This window comes from Strix uralensis, chromosome 4, assembly GCF_047716275.1.
Source record: "Strix uralensis isolate ZFMK-TIS-50842 chromosome 4, bStrUra1, whole genome shotgun sequence".
Classification (NCBI taxonomy): domain Eukaryota; kingdom Metazoa; phylum Chordata; class Aves; order Strigiformes; family Strigidae; genus Strix; species Strix uralensis.
Window position 1 is genome coordinate 36,270,969 of NC_133975.1, and position 16,385 is coordinate 36,287,353.

General features: G+C 39.2%; 1 protein-coding gene across 7 annotated transcripts in view; it reads left to right on the plus strand.

Annotated features, from left to right (window-relative positions):
* The first annotated feature begins 2,181 nt into the window (after window positions 1–2,181).
* The window catches only part of SORBS2 (sorbin and SH3 domain containing 2), a 175,557-nt gene continuing 161,353 nt past the window's right edge, over window positions 2,182–16,385 (plus strand). For 5 of the 7 annotated variants that reach the window (XM_074866354.1, XM_074866358.1, XM_074866355.1 and 2 more), the window contains exon 1: window positions 2,182–2,478. The gene's annotated coding sequence lies outside the window, so the exon portion shown is untranslated. The remainder of the gene's footprint in view (window positions 2,479–16,385) is intronic. The other 2 variants (XM_074866362.1, XM_074866363.1) reach the window with 2 other exon arrangements.

Consider the following 16,385-nt stretch of genomic DNA (forward strand, 5'->3'; position numbering starts at 1 on the left):
ACCACTGTAACTGAGCCTTGGGGGCCTGTCAGAGGTTATTCAGTCTCTGGTAGTTGCACTGTGCGTCCAGTTCACATCCTTGATGATGTGATTTCAGTGGGTTTTGCCAGGAGAAATTTTATGGGTGTGCAGAGCATGCAGCAGAAACTGTTCCTAGGACTTCTGTGGAGCTTTTAGGTAGTCCCAGACAGGTTAGGTTCTCACACTTTGTGCTTTAATTGTTTGCTGAATTGGAACCATAATCTGCACTTGGATTAAACCCCTTCTAACTTCTACCTCATTGCTTATGTCACTGCAGAGAAGGAAAGGTCGCATGTACATGTATATTGTTGAGTCTTATGTGCATACAGCAGGCAAAAGCTCCATCACTCTTAACTGGATGGAAGTGTGCCTGCATTACAAACATAGTTCTAGATCCCTAAAGACTGAATTATGAAGTTGTAGTCTTTAAAAAAAAAATAATAACTTTAAAAATACCATGCCTACACAGTGTGTTAAGATACCTGTATATGTATAGATATCGATGGACAAACATCTTGAAACTTTTCCAAGTTTTAACCTATTGTTTAAAAACTCAGGGCCTCTACTTTTTCAAAAGCCTGTCTGTAGAGAGTATTATGACAGTAACCATAGTAGGTTAGTGTGATAAAGTGATAGAAAACCTGCTTGTGTCTTCACTTACTGAATAAGATTGTTTTGTAGAGTCAGTGATGGTATCAATGCATTAAAAAGCAAGGGGCTGGATGAGCAGTCTGTTCCATGTTGCTTATTAACAAAAAAGTTAGTAAACTAATCATGGTGAAATGGTATTCTTGTAATGCAGACTGTTTTAATACTTACTTTCTGTGTAAATCATTACTTCAGTAGTTTAATGTTTTCCAGCAAAAAGCTTCAGAACCAGGTTGCCAAATGAGCAGACATCATTTTTTGACCAAAAAGTGCTGTTGGACAGTAATCATGGCACAAAGTGTGTGTTTGAGTCATGGGAGCTGGGGTACTTTTGCCTGATGCTAGCACAGTCTCTTAGCCCCAGCTACAGTTTAAGAGATGTAGACATCCATCCATCTTTTTAAAGAAGGCTAAGAGAGGAAGAAAGAAGGCTAAATTAGTGTTACTGTTGAAGCACCTATTGAAATGTACCGGAATGTTTCAGCTCTGACACATCAGAAATCTAAACAGCATTTAGCTACTTGTTTCCTGGTGAGCTGCCCCAGGCCACTTTCCTGTTTTAATACTAACTTTCAGAGAAACTAGTGCTTACGCGAGGGAAGCAGGGTGAAGATGCTGAGGGGAGAAGTGTGTACAATTCACTGCAGTGGACTTAGTTCTCTGCCTGGGACTCCACTGAGACACCATTGTCCTTGGAGCCCAAGAGCAGAAATGCCATTTGGAGTGGTGGAGCAGTGGAGCTTTGTCTGCAAGCTGTACGCAGAGGTGAAAAACCTGCTGTAGCCCTAGGCAGTACGATACTGACCAAGGAAATGCCATGATTTGCTATATGGACTAAGCCAATCCCTGCTAATGACTGGGAAGGGACGGAAAAACCTTCCTCAAACCAACACGCAGAATTTTTATGTATGAAAGGCAGCATGCTCAGTTAGATGCATTTAATGTTTCTAAATGATTTTCAAAGAACTTCAGGTTGAAGAGTGCTGCATGTGCTTTCTAGCTGTTATTCCTGACTCCTTAGGCAGTTGAGCTGTGAGATAATGACAGCTCTTGAAGAGTGGGAATTTTTATAAGCAGTTTTAAATTGTTCACAAATGTCGCCTTTTCTTCCTACACCTGAAATGAAAAACTGTGTTATTCTAAATAGGATAAAATTGGTTTACATGGTGATTGCAATGTACAATCTTTGAAACTAGTCTAATAAACAGCAACCTTTAACCCATTAAGAGCAAGGAATGTGTTTATAAACACTGGGAGTAATTGTGATAACGTTAGGCTTAGCTTTTTGTAAATGCGTTGGGGGTTTGGGCTTCAGTGTTGGAAAACTAGCTGACCGTTGCATAATGGTTATCCCTGTTTTCCTAAATAAAGGATATTTGCCCCGAGTGCTTAGAGTGCGCCCTGTCAAATAATTTCTGCACGTAAGGCATCAAAAGAGCGTTTTCCTGTCCGTGTTCATACGGCAACTTGCAACCTGTGGGCCTGGGCCGCTTGCAGCGGGTGCTCCGGCCGTTCAGCTGCGCTCAGCCCCAGCGGGGAGCCCGGCCCGGGGGGAGCCGAGCCCAGCCCAGATGGCGCTGGGAAGGGGCGAGCGGCGGGGCCGGCCCAGTCGCCGCGGCGGCCAGGCGGCCCGGCTGTTGGCTGTTGCCATGGCTCCGGAAAGCCGGGGGAGCCCAATGAGCGCTCTGCGGCAGTGCTGAAAGGACCAGCCATTTTGCTTATGGGAAACAATGTGACATATTATGCTGTGCTTTACCGGGGAATAAACAAAAAATCTCGCCGGGGGAAACAGAAGAAACGAGCATATTAGTGAGTAACTGCAGTGGCTTAGCGTGCTTCCGAGCTGCCATTTTGACAAGCCGGTGACTGCCGTTCCTGCTCGCTGATCGGAGGAGGTGGAATGCAGGGTGATAATGCTGCCTATCTGCCGCTGTCAGGCAGCGGAGCGGGGTTTTGTCTTGTAAAGGCAAGGTTTCCCTGCAGTGTTATCTCAGCAGCTCGCTAGCAGCTCCCAGTGAAAAGCCTGTGAGCCAGGAGCGGGGTGTTGCCGCTCTCGTGGGGGGCTGGCGGCGGGGACCAGGCGCTGCTGAGAAGGCAGGTGTGCGGCTGGGCTCGGCGGGGCGAGGCTCGGCGGGGCTCGGCTGGGCTGGGCTGGGCTCGGCTCGGCTCGGCTCGGCGGGGCGCGGCGCGGCGCGGCCGGGCCCCTCGGCGGGTTTACGCGCTGCCGCGGCGGCTTAGCGGCCGGGCTTAGGAGCTTCTGCCGCCGGACTCCGCCACAAAGGGAAGCTGCTGTGAGGGCCGGCTTGTGTGAGAGAGGTACGGCTTTGCACGGACTATTCCCATTTCGCGAAACAAGACTGAGCAAAACTTCATGCAGGAAATAAGCTGCTTTAAGGCTCTCTGCGTTTAAAGGTTGACTTCGGTCCGTGGCTTGTTTAGAGCGCTTGCTGAATTAATTGACCTTTTTGCGTTTTCGTTAAACATTTCAGTGCCATGTTCCATATGGTTGCTGATTCAGAAGGATGTTTCCAACAGTTGATCAAACGTTATGCTTGCATTTTCTACCAAGAGCAAAGGGGGTTTTGTTTTGCAGTGTGCTTTTCACTACCACGATAGCATGGGTGAAATAAATCGTTACAGAATTTGTGAACGTATTTGAAAAGCCTTACATCATGGAGTTCATCAGTAGTGCAATTCGTGCATTGTGTTCAGCCTCAATGTAACTAGATTTAAATTGTCCAACTGCTGCTGTGCAGTATGTAGGTCATAATAAAAAGCAGCTTTTTCACCAGCTTTCAATAGACTGCATGCCCCAGTGCTGTGGTTGATTAGTTTGTCGTACTTGTACTGGTAAGCGTAGTGGCATTACAGCCAGCTCACACCTCCTTTTTAAAGATATCGCACGTACCGTGCTAGACAGAGCACAACACACCCATTGTGTCCCTCCGTTTGGCGTTCAATAAAAGGAAGGAAACGAGCACTCCACATGGAGCACAAGCACGTTAATAGCACAAGACGGTTAAACTTTTATTGAACAATCTCAGTGATTCTGAGATAAGCTAGAGAAGGCAGTGAAAATAAAAACATGACAAATGTAAGGGAATAATTGAAATGGGAGAGGTCTTCTAATTGGACTATATGTTAATGCTGTAGATTTTCAGTGCAGAATGAACTGTTCTGAATAGTTACTAATCACGACACATCTGATTTAGAGATGAAAACTATCGTTAGACCTAGGTCAATAGAACCGCAGTCCCTCGGTACAGATAACGTTTGTACTAAAAGTAGCATTTTATGAACTACCAACTGTATTCTCACTGAGTAATACAATTTCTGATTTAGCTAATACTGAAATGCGTTAAAGTATTCTGACAACTGAACCAAATATTCTGATTCACCTTGCATCTATAGAAAATGAAATTATATTTTGGTCTTAGCTCTTATTTAATAATTATGTGGATATAAATCACACTGAGCCATTTGTTTGGACAGTTGAGTGGGCATGAAATCAAGAATTTGGGGTCTGATATCTTTATAGTTAAATTAGTAACCAGTGCTCTGTAATTAGGAGCCAAATTCCAATGTGTTACTTCTGTATATATATATATTCTGCAGAGGTATTTGGACAAGCATGTTAAGCAGCTATCCCCCAAATGAGACGTTGCATTTGGAAACAGCAGTATATAGATGGATTGCTACTATGCATTTTCTCCATTAGAAAAGCTCCATCTTACTTGAATCATTCCAGGATTTTGTTGTTCGGTGAATGCACAGCCCAACTTCTTTTTCTATACCTCTATGTAGGGGTCACATAATAAGTTGCTTAGAGAACTGCTTTCATGTGTGTTCTATAAAGTGGAATGTGCATTTACAGCGTGGTACTACATGAATATTTATGATTGAGTCTGTGTAATTATGATGAAAATTATAAACAAGCAGAGCTGGTATTTCCTTTAAGGTGTTTGTAAGCCTTTAACAAAGAGACAGATAGCTTTTGTTATAAGAAATATGGATATGTCAGTATGCAAAAAGTGAAGGATCTTGTAGTTCAAGGTGGACATAATCTCACCATGAAGAATTTACGGTGTAAGAAAACAACTGAAGACTAGCTATGACTAATCACTAACCTGTGTGCACTCATTAGGTGCTGATAGATGCACCTTATTAGTCTCTATTATTTAAAGCAATATTCTGTACTTTCTATTCTGCTTTTCTCCCTTTGTCTTTTTCTCATATCAATTCCCAGCTTCCTTCTGTTTCCTTATTGTCTCTTTGGCAACATCTGATCCCCTCAGAGCTATTTGTAAATCAAATCAGTGACTGTCATTAATGGCCATGGAGGTGCTGCAATAGAATCTGGTGTGGAGGAAGAATTTAAATGAGTTAGAGGTAAGAAACCACAACTAAGTAGAGTGTATCCAGTATGAACTAATTCCACATAGTGTAAGGTATAAAGGTGTAGAATTGGGTCTCTGATGTAGAAATCAAATGGGCATGAAGGGAGAGTGACATTTTTCAGTTTATGATAAACTGAAGTGTATTTATGAACAGAAGGTTTACAAGAAGACCTCGACAATAATATGACACAAGACAAATTGGGTGGTTTTGGATTGGAAGGTGTGACATCAAGTTCTAATTTGAAGTCTAGAAGTTTTTCAGGTTTCAGTGGAGCCACAGTTTCTATCCAAGAGATTATTATATATGATTTGAAAGTCTAGGTTATGCAAAGTCAGGCTCTCTCTTGGTCAGCAGTGATGTAAATAACATCAGCTGTCTTGCTTTAACACTACAGTCGCTTCAAACATTTTTTTTAGACAGATGACCTTCAAAGGTGACTCTCGGCCTATGTGTTGTGCTCAAACAGGGTACCAACAAAGCAAAAGCAGGCAAATGAATCCTGAAATGCAGTATCATAGTAGCAGGTGCAAATAGTAATAGAAATAAGGGAACAGAATGACCAAAGGTAGAGTCAAGTGGTGTAACAGTGTTTTGGTATGTTGTTTGTTTAAAATAATCAGCTTTGAGCAAACAGTGATAAGCATGAAACAACTATGCCGTCTGTGGAGCACAATAACCTTATGAGAGAGCTAGTGTGGGAATGTGTTATCTACCCTCAGCCTATGGACTAGTCTCTGTATACTTACCTGTATGACCAACCTGTGAGTAACAATACAGATGGCATGTACCCAGGGAACACACTCAGATATCGAATTAGGGTACATTGTATAATGTTACACTGTGGAACGGCTGAATGTCACTTCTGTATCGGGAGGATCAGGTATTGAATGTAATACACCAATGAAGAGGTTGCATCTGGAGCAGGCAAATTGCAGCATATGTGACCTTGGAACAATATTTCTGCTCCAGCAAGGCTGTCTGCACAAACATGGAAATAAAAGTTGACAATTCCTGCTTGTTTGTAAACTAGAATTTTGCAAATGTATGCTTTGGTATTTATTGTGTCCTACTATGATATTGATCCTTTTCCATGTCATCATTTCAGTACTGCATTAAGCATGTTACTCATTGCCAGTTTTTATTATTTCTTTACTGTTGGATGTAGTGTATAGCTTCCTATTTGAGAGATGACTGTACCATAGATATTCTGTCTTTGTTCATTTTTCTTCAAATAGTGTAGTGTCTTTTCATGAAAGTGTTTTAACAAAGGTTGACCTTTCTGAAATTATGAAGCATCTTAACATTCTAGGGCTAAAACAAAACCAAAAAGACTTTCAAAGGCACTGAGGTAATGAAAAACTTCATGTGTTGGAGGGAGAAGGGAGAGAAGTAAATACTTAAAAGAGCAGCATGTACCTTCGCGTAAAGGCATGCTGGATGACCACACTCTAGATCTACTCCTGCTTTCAGTTTTTTTGAAGCATGAAATGTATTTTTCTGTTCAGATGTGTTGTTCCATACCAGTGATACATCATAGCTAATGCTGATGTAAAGCAGGAGATTCCAAAGACGGAGCCTTTTCTTCTGTTATTTCTAACTTCTTTCCCTAAATAGATTGATTTTTTTCATCTTTCTGTACTGAATAAAGATAGTGTTCTGATTCATCCACCCTTAAAAACCTCACCAACCACCACCAGGGGCTTGAATAGCACAGATGTCGTTCTGTGTTCTCAAGTAACCTGAGTAACATAGTACACTTTTTTAAGAGTTGATTCTGAAGATCCCAAGACTCAAATGATGGGGGAAAAGCAACCCTTCATCCTCTCAATCTTTACTATGCTCAAACTATACAGTAAACTTTTTCCTTAGCTTTTTCAGAAAGTAACTGTTAAATAACTCTGAGGCATAGAATAATGAAAGCTTTACTTATTTTTAGGGCACTTGTCTTGCATTTTATACACAGGTATTAAAGCAGTATATAGCTGAACTGTTTGATTGGTGACTAAAGCTATCCCTAATTTAGCAGCAGTTGCTGATTAGCTAAATTTGTCCATGAGCATACTGATTTTACCCTTTTGCTTCTTCAGGACCCAAAAGAAAAGGTAAGGATACTTGAGGAAATCCGAGGGAAATGTAACTACAGTAACTGTAGTTCTCATAGCTGAAAATTGAATTCATCAAGGCTTAAAAACAGTAAAATGCAGGGCTCCAATACGCGTAGTGGTTGCCTCGGAGGACCAAGGGTGACCCCCCCGTCCCCTTCCTCCTTTTTCCCAGCTTTATACTTGAGCAGACGTCATATGGTATGGAATATCCCTTTGGTCAGTTCAGATCAGCTGTCCTGGTTGTGTCCCCTCCCAAGATCTTGCCCACCCCGTCCCACTAGGGGGGAAAAATGTCGGAAAGAGCCTTGGTGCTGTGTAAGCACTACTCAGCAGTAGCCACAACACCAGTGTGTGATATCAACACCCTTCCAGCTCCCAACATAAAACACAGCACCATGAGGGCTGCTACAGGGGAAAACCAATTCTGGCTCAGCCAGACCCAGTACACATCAATAGGTAAGGTCCTAGCTAAACTGCAGCAAGACTGAAAGGTAGTTGTAATGCTTCCTAAGAGGCTTAGGGTCGGATGGTGTAGCCCGTGATGAGAAGGAGTAGGGACTGTGTCAAGAGCAGGACAGCCGTGGTGTTCTTTTTGGCACGTTGCCATATTGTCTGGGGACTCCTTAACTGGAGCCTGAATGTAAAGCTTCATCACCATAGTGGACCTTGAGTGTTACCATGTTTGATAAAGCCACGTATTTCTCAGTGGGATAGACACGAGTGTGTGAACCCACAGAAAGCACAGTGTGCCACCTTACAAAAAGGCATAGATATTACTTAAAGATCATGTCAGTAGTGATGAAGGTGCAGAAGATGTAACAAGTTTTCCTGTGTCAACAAGTTATAAATATTTGTTCCTGATGTAAGAATTTGCAAGACAAATTAGCTAATTCGGAGATCTGATGGGTGTTCTAGATGAAATAGTGAACGGTCTCTAGATTTAGTAATAAGGAATGCCAATAAAAGAATAGAAATAGGGATTTCTGAAATGTAAATTGTAGAAGAGATATTAATGCTTGAGTTTATTATATATAGAAAAGTCAGACTCAGTTATGAAAGCAGAGTGGTCAGACTTGCATTTTCACTATGATTAATGAAATTAAGTGCAAAAGCAGAGTAGCCTAGACCACAAAACCTGTAAAAGTACAAATTTCAGTTCATAACAGTTAGGATTAAGACTGCTTTTGGTCTTTTGGAATAAAATGCAAATATAAATAAAACATCTCATGGTTGTTTACACCTGATCTCATAAACTGTTCTGAATCTGACTAGAACAAGGATATCCAGTAGGACTGACTTCCCAAGAGCTAACACTTTGCCAAAGTTTAGTTTTAGTAAATGAGAGGAGGGCAGCTGTCCATGATTCAGTTATCTGGGTGAATTCCAATGTCTGAAAAATGCATGCAGTAGAAATCACATGTTACTACAGTGGTCTCTGGTTATACGAACAGTATTTTGACTATTTGAAGTGACCACAAGGGAAAAGTAGTGATTCAGGGCAATAGAACAAAGTGTGGGGTAGGCAGTTAAATTGAATGCTTGAATGTTGTTTGTCTTTGTTCATTTTCTCTTAATATTGAAAAATTAGACACAATTATGAAGCCAAAAATAATTCCGTTTTTGTAAGCATACACATAATCTGAAATCAAGATAATATTGGCACCAAGTTTTCAAGCAGGTGCAAAATGACATTTGTAAGGTACTAAATGGCTATTTCTCACTGAATTTCATGTTCATTTGAGAACCTCAGATTCTCTATTCTGTTACACAAACAATGAGAGCTTTTGTAGTTCCTTGAACTATGATAAATAAGGACAAATAAGTAATTGGTATGAGGTGACTATTGATAGGTGGGAATTACAAAGTATTTTAGGAAGGTTATTTAGTAAATCTCTACCACAGAAGTTTTGCTCCCTCCAATGAAACAGCCAGCATGGGCCATCTTAAGTGGTGGGTTAATGGATTAGATGGCCCCACTTTTGGCTTGGTATTTCAGCTGCTGTTTTTAAACATCATGAGACATCTGTGGAAGTTTTGAATATCAAAAAGACACTAACTTTCAAGGCAATCTGAAACTGCAGTGATTGGCCTAGATAAAGTATATAACAAATAATTAGCTTCTGAACATAGAGGTCACACTACTGACTTCTGTGTGTTTTGTGCTTTACACTTTTTAATCTTAAGCAGCTATTGTCTTGATTTAGGCATCAACCCTGTATTTTTTTCCTACTAATAGTAAAGGTTTTAAACAAGCAAGCAGTAGCAACCCAAAGAGGTGCTGGTGCAGAACAGTATGTATCAAAGTCATATACCGATCATGTACATCACACTGCTTCTTCTAGCCAGTTATGCATTTTGCACATTTTAATAACCAAGTTCTGACAGAAGCCAGCAGTTGCCAGCACAATTTTTATTTAATTTAATTTCTAGTGAATTTCTAGTGAACAGGGAACTCTAAGCAGTGACATTCTCCCAGATAATCAAATTCATAGTAATTGCACTGTTTTTCTTCTGACAAAATCTGTATTTTTTTAGGAATCTTGAAGAAATAATAATTTCAGTGTGACTGATGCAATCAAATGGTTTACTTTGAATAAGTAAAATATAAAAGAGGCTAATCAAATCGAGTGCTGCTGTATGAGACCTAAGTGAGATGCTGACAGTTTTGACAGTGGAATAAAGACGAAACCAAAGACTTTGTTTTGACATACGTGCAGATAATCAGGCAAATTCAAGTCTTTTAACAGACCTCTTCTATAAGGGTCACTTTACAGATACAGATCATGTAATTTGAGCCTTGCAGATTATCATTCTACTTTTAAACAAGTACAAGAGAGGTCTTTAATTCCTTATTTGCATAGCTGTAGATTTTCACGTTCACATGCTTTGCCAGTGGCATTTGATTCACAGATGACTGATTTATGGTCTTGAGCAAAGGCCAGATTCAGGACACACTTTGTCAGGACTGCAAACTCTACAAAAATTTTTGGAAGTCTGCACCTGTTCTGGTTAACATACTATAGCGAAGCATTCGGAGGATGCCTTCCAGCTTGAGGCAATAGTTTTCTTATGAGCAAGGCAAAAATAATTGCAGAGATGTTATGCTAAATTAATCCAGGTGTGAATTTGTTTTCTTCTTGTAATATTTATTGGTGTAATTATCTTAAACATAATTCTCTAAAATCAGTCACTGCTTAGCTAAAAACCACAAATGAAAATCAGCATGTCAATATGACTAAGAGCTACAAAAAGTACAACAGCAAATAGATGTTACACTATTTGTATGTAGATGCATTCCACTTTCACTTCTGGCATTCGCTCTCTGTATCATTAGCCATCAGGAGAGGAAGGGCAGATGAATTATTTCCTGAGGAATGGATAAAAAGACTGTCATCTGAGTTGCTATTTGAAAGGAAACTCTTGTGTTTAAGTAATTGTTTCTATCAATATTAAACCATCACCATGCAAAGAAAGGATTGAGGTCAAGTTCTCTTTGCAATAGGTGATGAGCATAAAAGATGGAACGCGCTTGATTGCAAAGGTAAACTGAAGAGCAGGTTTATTAACAGGTGGCTTTGACCACTACCTGACCATGATACCTGACCATGTGGTTTCATGACTTCCTATAGCAGAAATGAAAATTTAAAAGGAATTTGAGGAAAAAGCAAATGGTGGCTTTGTAGATACACTTGGGAAGCGTTCTTATGATAAAAGGCTACTCCTTCTTGTGAATGGGTGAAATGTATGTGGGAAAATCTGACTAGATACTGTCCAAAATTGTGATGAAAGTTTTGGGAGTTGGAAGAGGAGACGGGAGGAGGATTTTGAAGTTCTTGAAAAGGAAGAGGAGAAAGTTATAATTGCTGCAGTGAGAAGACAAGGAGCCAGTAGTATGTGCCCACTGTTCTGGGGCAGGGGTGGGTACGATGGCTTCAAAGCAAAAAACCAGACTGGTCTCATGGGGTGCATTTTGCATAGATCAGAAAGCGTTACCTGAAATGGCGGACCCAGGTACTGTAGTTAAATTGTGTGATGACAGAGACCTAAACAGTAGTGTTCCTGATGAGGGACCAAAAAAACCCAATTTAAGACCAGACTTCAAAAATGCTGTGGAGAAATCAGTCCTCAGGGGAAAAGCTACAACACAGTGTTTAGGAGAGCAAAGGGGAAGCATGTATGGGGAAAAATGAGCCAGGTCCTTGAGGAATTCATATGCTTGAATATCCAAGGTGTTTTGCATTTAAAAAAAGTCATTATATTTGCATTCTAGTCAAATTTCTAACCTATACACAGTGTGCCAGGGCATCCCACATTTTTTAAATCTTCATACGTACACTTAGGAATTCCAATCCCAATTTAGATTTGCAAACAAATTGATCCCCTTCTGTGGTTTTATTCTGTGTGTTGCATTTTATTCTTGGAAAACCCAAATGGTCAAGTCTTGACTGTTCATAAGCACTTTAGATGAAGCATTAGAAGTTTGGCCCACGTTTTCAAATAGATAGTTTTGTGGATATCCATTATGGAAATGGGATTCTCTTCAGCTGTCCTCCACCAGCAATGGAATAATGCGATACTGAGGATAGGGGTCAGGCAGTAGATAGTTTGGAGGCAAGCATAACACTTCATAAAAGAAGATGCTGTGGTGCTCAGTTTGGCTGACTATTGTAAAAGAGGAAAGTTGATTTTCTGATTCTGAAGTCAGTACCCCAAACCATCTATGAAACAGCTATTTACACTCTGAGCTATCTGTTCCTTCTGCTATGTCTGTATATTTGCTGACAATTCTGCACTCCAATTCCTGTCCATTGGTTTTGTACCAAATTATTTTAACAGGGGCAAATTGTGTTGGAATGTTAGTGGGATATCTTTTGTGTTTTGGTTTATATACACCTGTGTATTAGGATTGCAGATTCTTTCTGGAAGGTGTCCTCAGTGACTCAGTGCATGTACTTGGTTTTCAAATTATCAGCTAAGATGGTAGTTTAAAGGTGGCTTGAGTTCAAACATGGCTTAAAATAATGATTATATTGCAAGCTTTCTTGTGTGTTAGTCCTCTTGGAAATCTATAACTCTACTGTCATCTTCAGTATTGTATAAATTTTAGTTATACTTCTATGGATTTTATGTTCCAGTATGTTTAGGAGCAGCTTCTCTATGTTCATTAAAAGTGTGGGTTTTTTTCTGAACCAATTGCAGATAATACTGTTAAATTTCACATTCAATACCTGAAATTTTTAAAAGATTCTGATTATATAGGTATATTAAATCTTCCTAAAAGAAGCCACTCCTTTTGTTATTGAATTTGTTTTCTCTAGTGTTGACATGTGGATAGTTTTTACTGAGGAGCTTTCTAAACAGCTAAAAGGATTTTTAGCTCTTTGGTGCCCAAAAGCAAATAGTTTCGTTAACAAACTTTTTTAGGGATAAGTTTGAAACTATACTCTGAGACCCCTACTCCCTTTCGGTGGGTACAGTATATGACTAAAATTTCTACACTTAGATTTGCAAAATTCTGAAACCTAATTTCTTCTTTCTCATAATCCTAAATTAGTATCTCCTGCTGCAAGTGCTGAAATTAAGAATTGAGTTTAGGCTTGTAAGAATCTAGTCTGAATAAGACTCTTAAAAGCAAAGTCATGACTTCAAGGTAGTTGTTCTTCTGTGATTTACCTCAAACCTGGGTGTATATAATATTCTTTCCAAAGACACATCCTAAACAAGGAACTTAGACTTTATTTAAATGTTTAAGAGGACAGAGATTAGTTTAGCAAAATGAAGCTTTCAGATGAAATTACTATAGACTATGGTATTTTCAGAAGCTCTTGTTGGTCTGTGTTCTCCCTTTGGAGGCAATGATAGAAGTCCTTCATTAAAAATAGTTTTAGGAAATGAGTGCTTTTACAGCACCACTGAAAAGGCCTTAGTATCCAGCTTTTTAGTATTCTAGTTTTAGGTTCAGCCCAAAATGCCTAGTAAATGCCTTTCAGAGAATACTGGAAAGATTTAAATAAAAGATTAAAAAAAAGTGTTGCAGTTGTGTTTATTTCTGTCTCTTGAAATAATGGTTATTTTTTTAATTCACATAGGCATTTAAGTCTTATTAGTAGGATCTGTGCTGAAAAGGTTGGCACCATCTGAATTAATCTGCTGTTTTTATTTATGGTATATTTATTACTGGAAATGCCTTTACATGTGTATATAGACACATATTATATTTTTTTTTTGATGTCTTGGTAGATACGTAATTAGTTCTGCCTCCTAAAACTTGATGAACATCAAGTTACTTTCAAATTATGCTGTGCATTTCAAGCTGGGATCCTATAAATGCTACCCAGACTTGAAAAATGGGGTCAGTGTGGTTTTGGTGTTTTATCATGCTTAACTTCCTGTGCTATGTGTATCATATGCACCTGGAAGTTTAAAATTTCACCATCTGAATCAAGGTAAGGGGTCACCTTCATTTCATGAAGAGGATGAATCAGATATTGTGTTGTCATTACAAAGGCAGTAATGTTTCAATATTGTAGCATAAAAAGATTTCGTATGTTGACTTCTTTAGGTATGGATCACATGACAGCACAGAGTTTTGTTTATATTTTAATGCTATTTCTATTTTTAAAAGTACTATAAAAATGGTTTGAAGTACTCAACTTAAGGACAGTTTAGACTTTGATCTTGACTTACATGTTTCTAGTTCATGCACCAGTCTATTGTAGGGTGATTTTGTTATAAATAACAAAAAGCTGTGCACATATTATGTAAAACTATTAGTGATTTCCCCCACTCTCTTGTTGTACTCTGGTTTCAAACTCTGGTCTTCAGATAACTGTCAATCATATATCATTTCTTTTCACCCTGCTGATCAGAATGCAAAGGCTAAAAAATTAACATTAAATGTTTTTCTAACGTTTTCCTTACGAGCAATTTGTTTAACTGCTGTAAGAATCAAATGTGTGTGAGCTTAAACTGCATGTCAGTAGATTTGTAGCAGAAGGCAATGCAAGGAGCTTAATGTGTTTTGGATACTAAATTTGTAACAATTAAACTTCTGCTAAGATATGTCTAATATGTTTGCGTTTGATGTTTTTATGTACAATACTGTAATTTGACAACATTTTTATCTCTACGTTCTCTTTCAGGAGGTAAGATAGAAAACTGGGATGGTGAACTATCCTGTATAAACTTACTAGAGAAAATTTACCTTTCAACTTCTCAATTTTGCTTTTCCATATATGTAAAACTTTCAAGCCGTTTAGGAAGCAGAGGGTACCAGAAGTCATTGACTTCATCCTTTAGTTTTCTTAAGTGTAAACGTTCATTTGTCCATTGTTGCTTGTAGTGATCTTTGTCTAAGGGTTGGAATTGAGAATTTCTGTTTTGAACTGGACCAAGCTGATAAAAAATTAAAAAGCCTTGAGGTAAAAAAGGGTCTTTTGAGCTTTTATTGTTAATAAGTGGATGGCTTTGAAAAACAGAGGATGTTAAAGTTCTGAGGAAGTAAACAATTTCTAGGAAGGGAAATCCGCCTTTTCATATGTTTATTTTTCAAAGAGAGGAAATTACCTAATAAGTGTAAAACTTCAGGGATGCAGAATGGAATATCTACTTCAAATTATATTACCTTTGACTTCCAGTTCTCACATATCTTAAGATCTGCCTGAACGTGATTGTGATGTTTTCATTTCTGCTTTTCAAGCTGCCTTCTATGTGACTTCAACTGCCATGAATTTAGGTTTATGATATGGACACAGGTGCTGCTTCCTTTATCCAATGTGCAAAATACATAGTCGTATTGTTCCAACTGTCAGCTTGTTGCTGTTTGAGAGTATTTTCGAGGACTTTTCTCTCCACCTTCCTAGTTGGCATTGGCCTTTGTTATATGAATAAGGATCTCTAAAAGGCCTGACTTTCATAAGTGTACACTGCATCTCTTGCAAAGTGTGTGTAGCCCTTCATCATTGTGTCATACTGGCTACCAAAAATGGAGATAGCAAGGAAGTCTTATTTTAGAATTGTGTCTGTAGACTACCTTGTGGAAGAATTTTTCTATGCAGGGAGAAAACCTTTGGTGGAAAACATGACTGCAGTTTTGGATTTGTTATTAATTAATGATGTTCACTGATAAGCAGTGGAAGTGTGTTGATGGAGGAGAATTGGGAAATTGCTAAAAATCCTTTAAGTAATGTCACCCACAATGACTTCTGTCTTGTTGTCACTGCACTTGCCACTGAAAGGGGGCTCTAGTTCTGTTAGCTGGAAAATTATTTCCGGCCTGCAAAGAAGTCAATATAGGGCAATTAAATGGCAGTACAGCTGTAACATCCCGCGTTGCCTTAAACACAGCAAGCATCAAGTGGGCTAGGGTATAGAGAACCCACTGGGGTCTGTTGGTGTTGTGCTATAACTTCACCTTTGGAAACTGAAGCACTTCCTAGAAGCAAAGTCCTCCTTTCCCTCCAAGCTACTAGCGTGAGGAACTGTCAAATCTGTGGGGAAATTATGATCTTCAGGAGTATAGAGATTTGAACAGGAAGGAACCAGTTTTCTGCTTTAGGGACTTCCTGTTAATCATGATACATCATATTGCAGAAGAGGAGATTGCCCGGGTGACTTGCCATGACCAAAGCAAGAAGCATCATTTAGCAGCTTCCTGCTGCTATATAATTCCATTTTTTTACTGTACTTAGGTAACTTACCTGTCCTCAAAGTTACAACAGTCTGTATTTGGATTATCTGGAAAGCAGCAGTTTCAATAATACTGCAATTGGGGTGTTAAGATTTTCAAATCCAACAAATCAGTTGCAAGTTTCTCCAGGGCATAAAACTTTCTTGTACAATTCTGAGCCAAATGTATGCAGTTAACAAGATACTGTAGCTTTGGCCTTTCAAGGCAGTATGAGCATGCTGCTATGTAATAACATCCAGTTGTATACCTCCAGTGACAATACTGCTCTGGCCAGTTGCAGGTGAACTTACATGTTGAGTCCTTATAATTATCTACTGATACATAAGTGGGAAGGAAAACATGAGGCATCTACTGTCTGTATCTGTCTGGAAGTTACCAACACTTTGGTATGTGTTAAGGCTATTTTTGAGGTCATGCTCAATTTCATAAAGCCTTGAGAGCCTTGATGTTTCTAGCTAAGATAAAACATTGATGCTGATCACACTCTGATGCCCTGGGTTTTCCATTCTGGCTCTTGCAGCCCT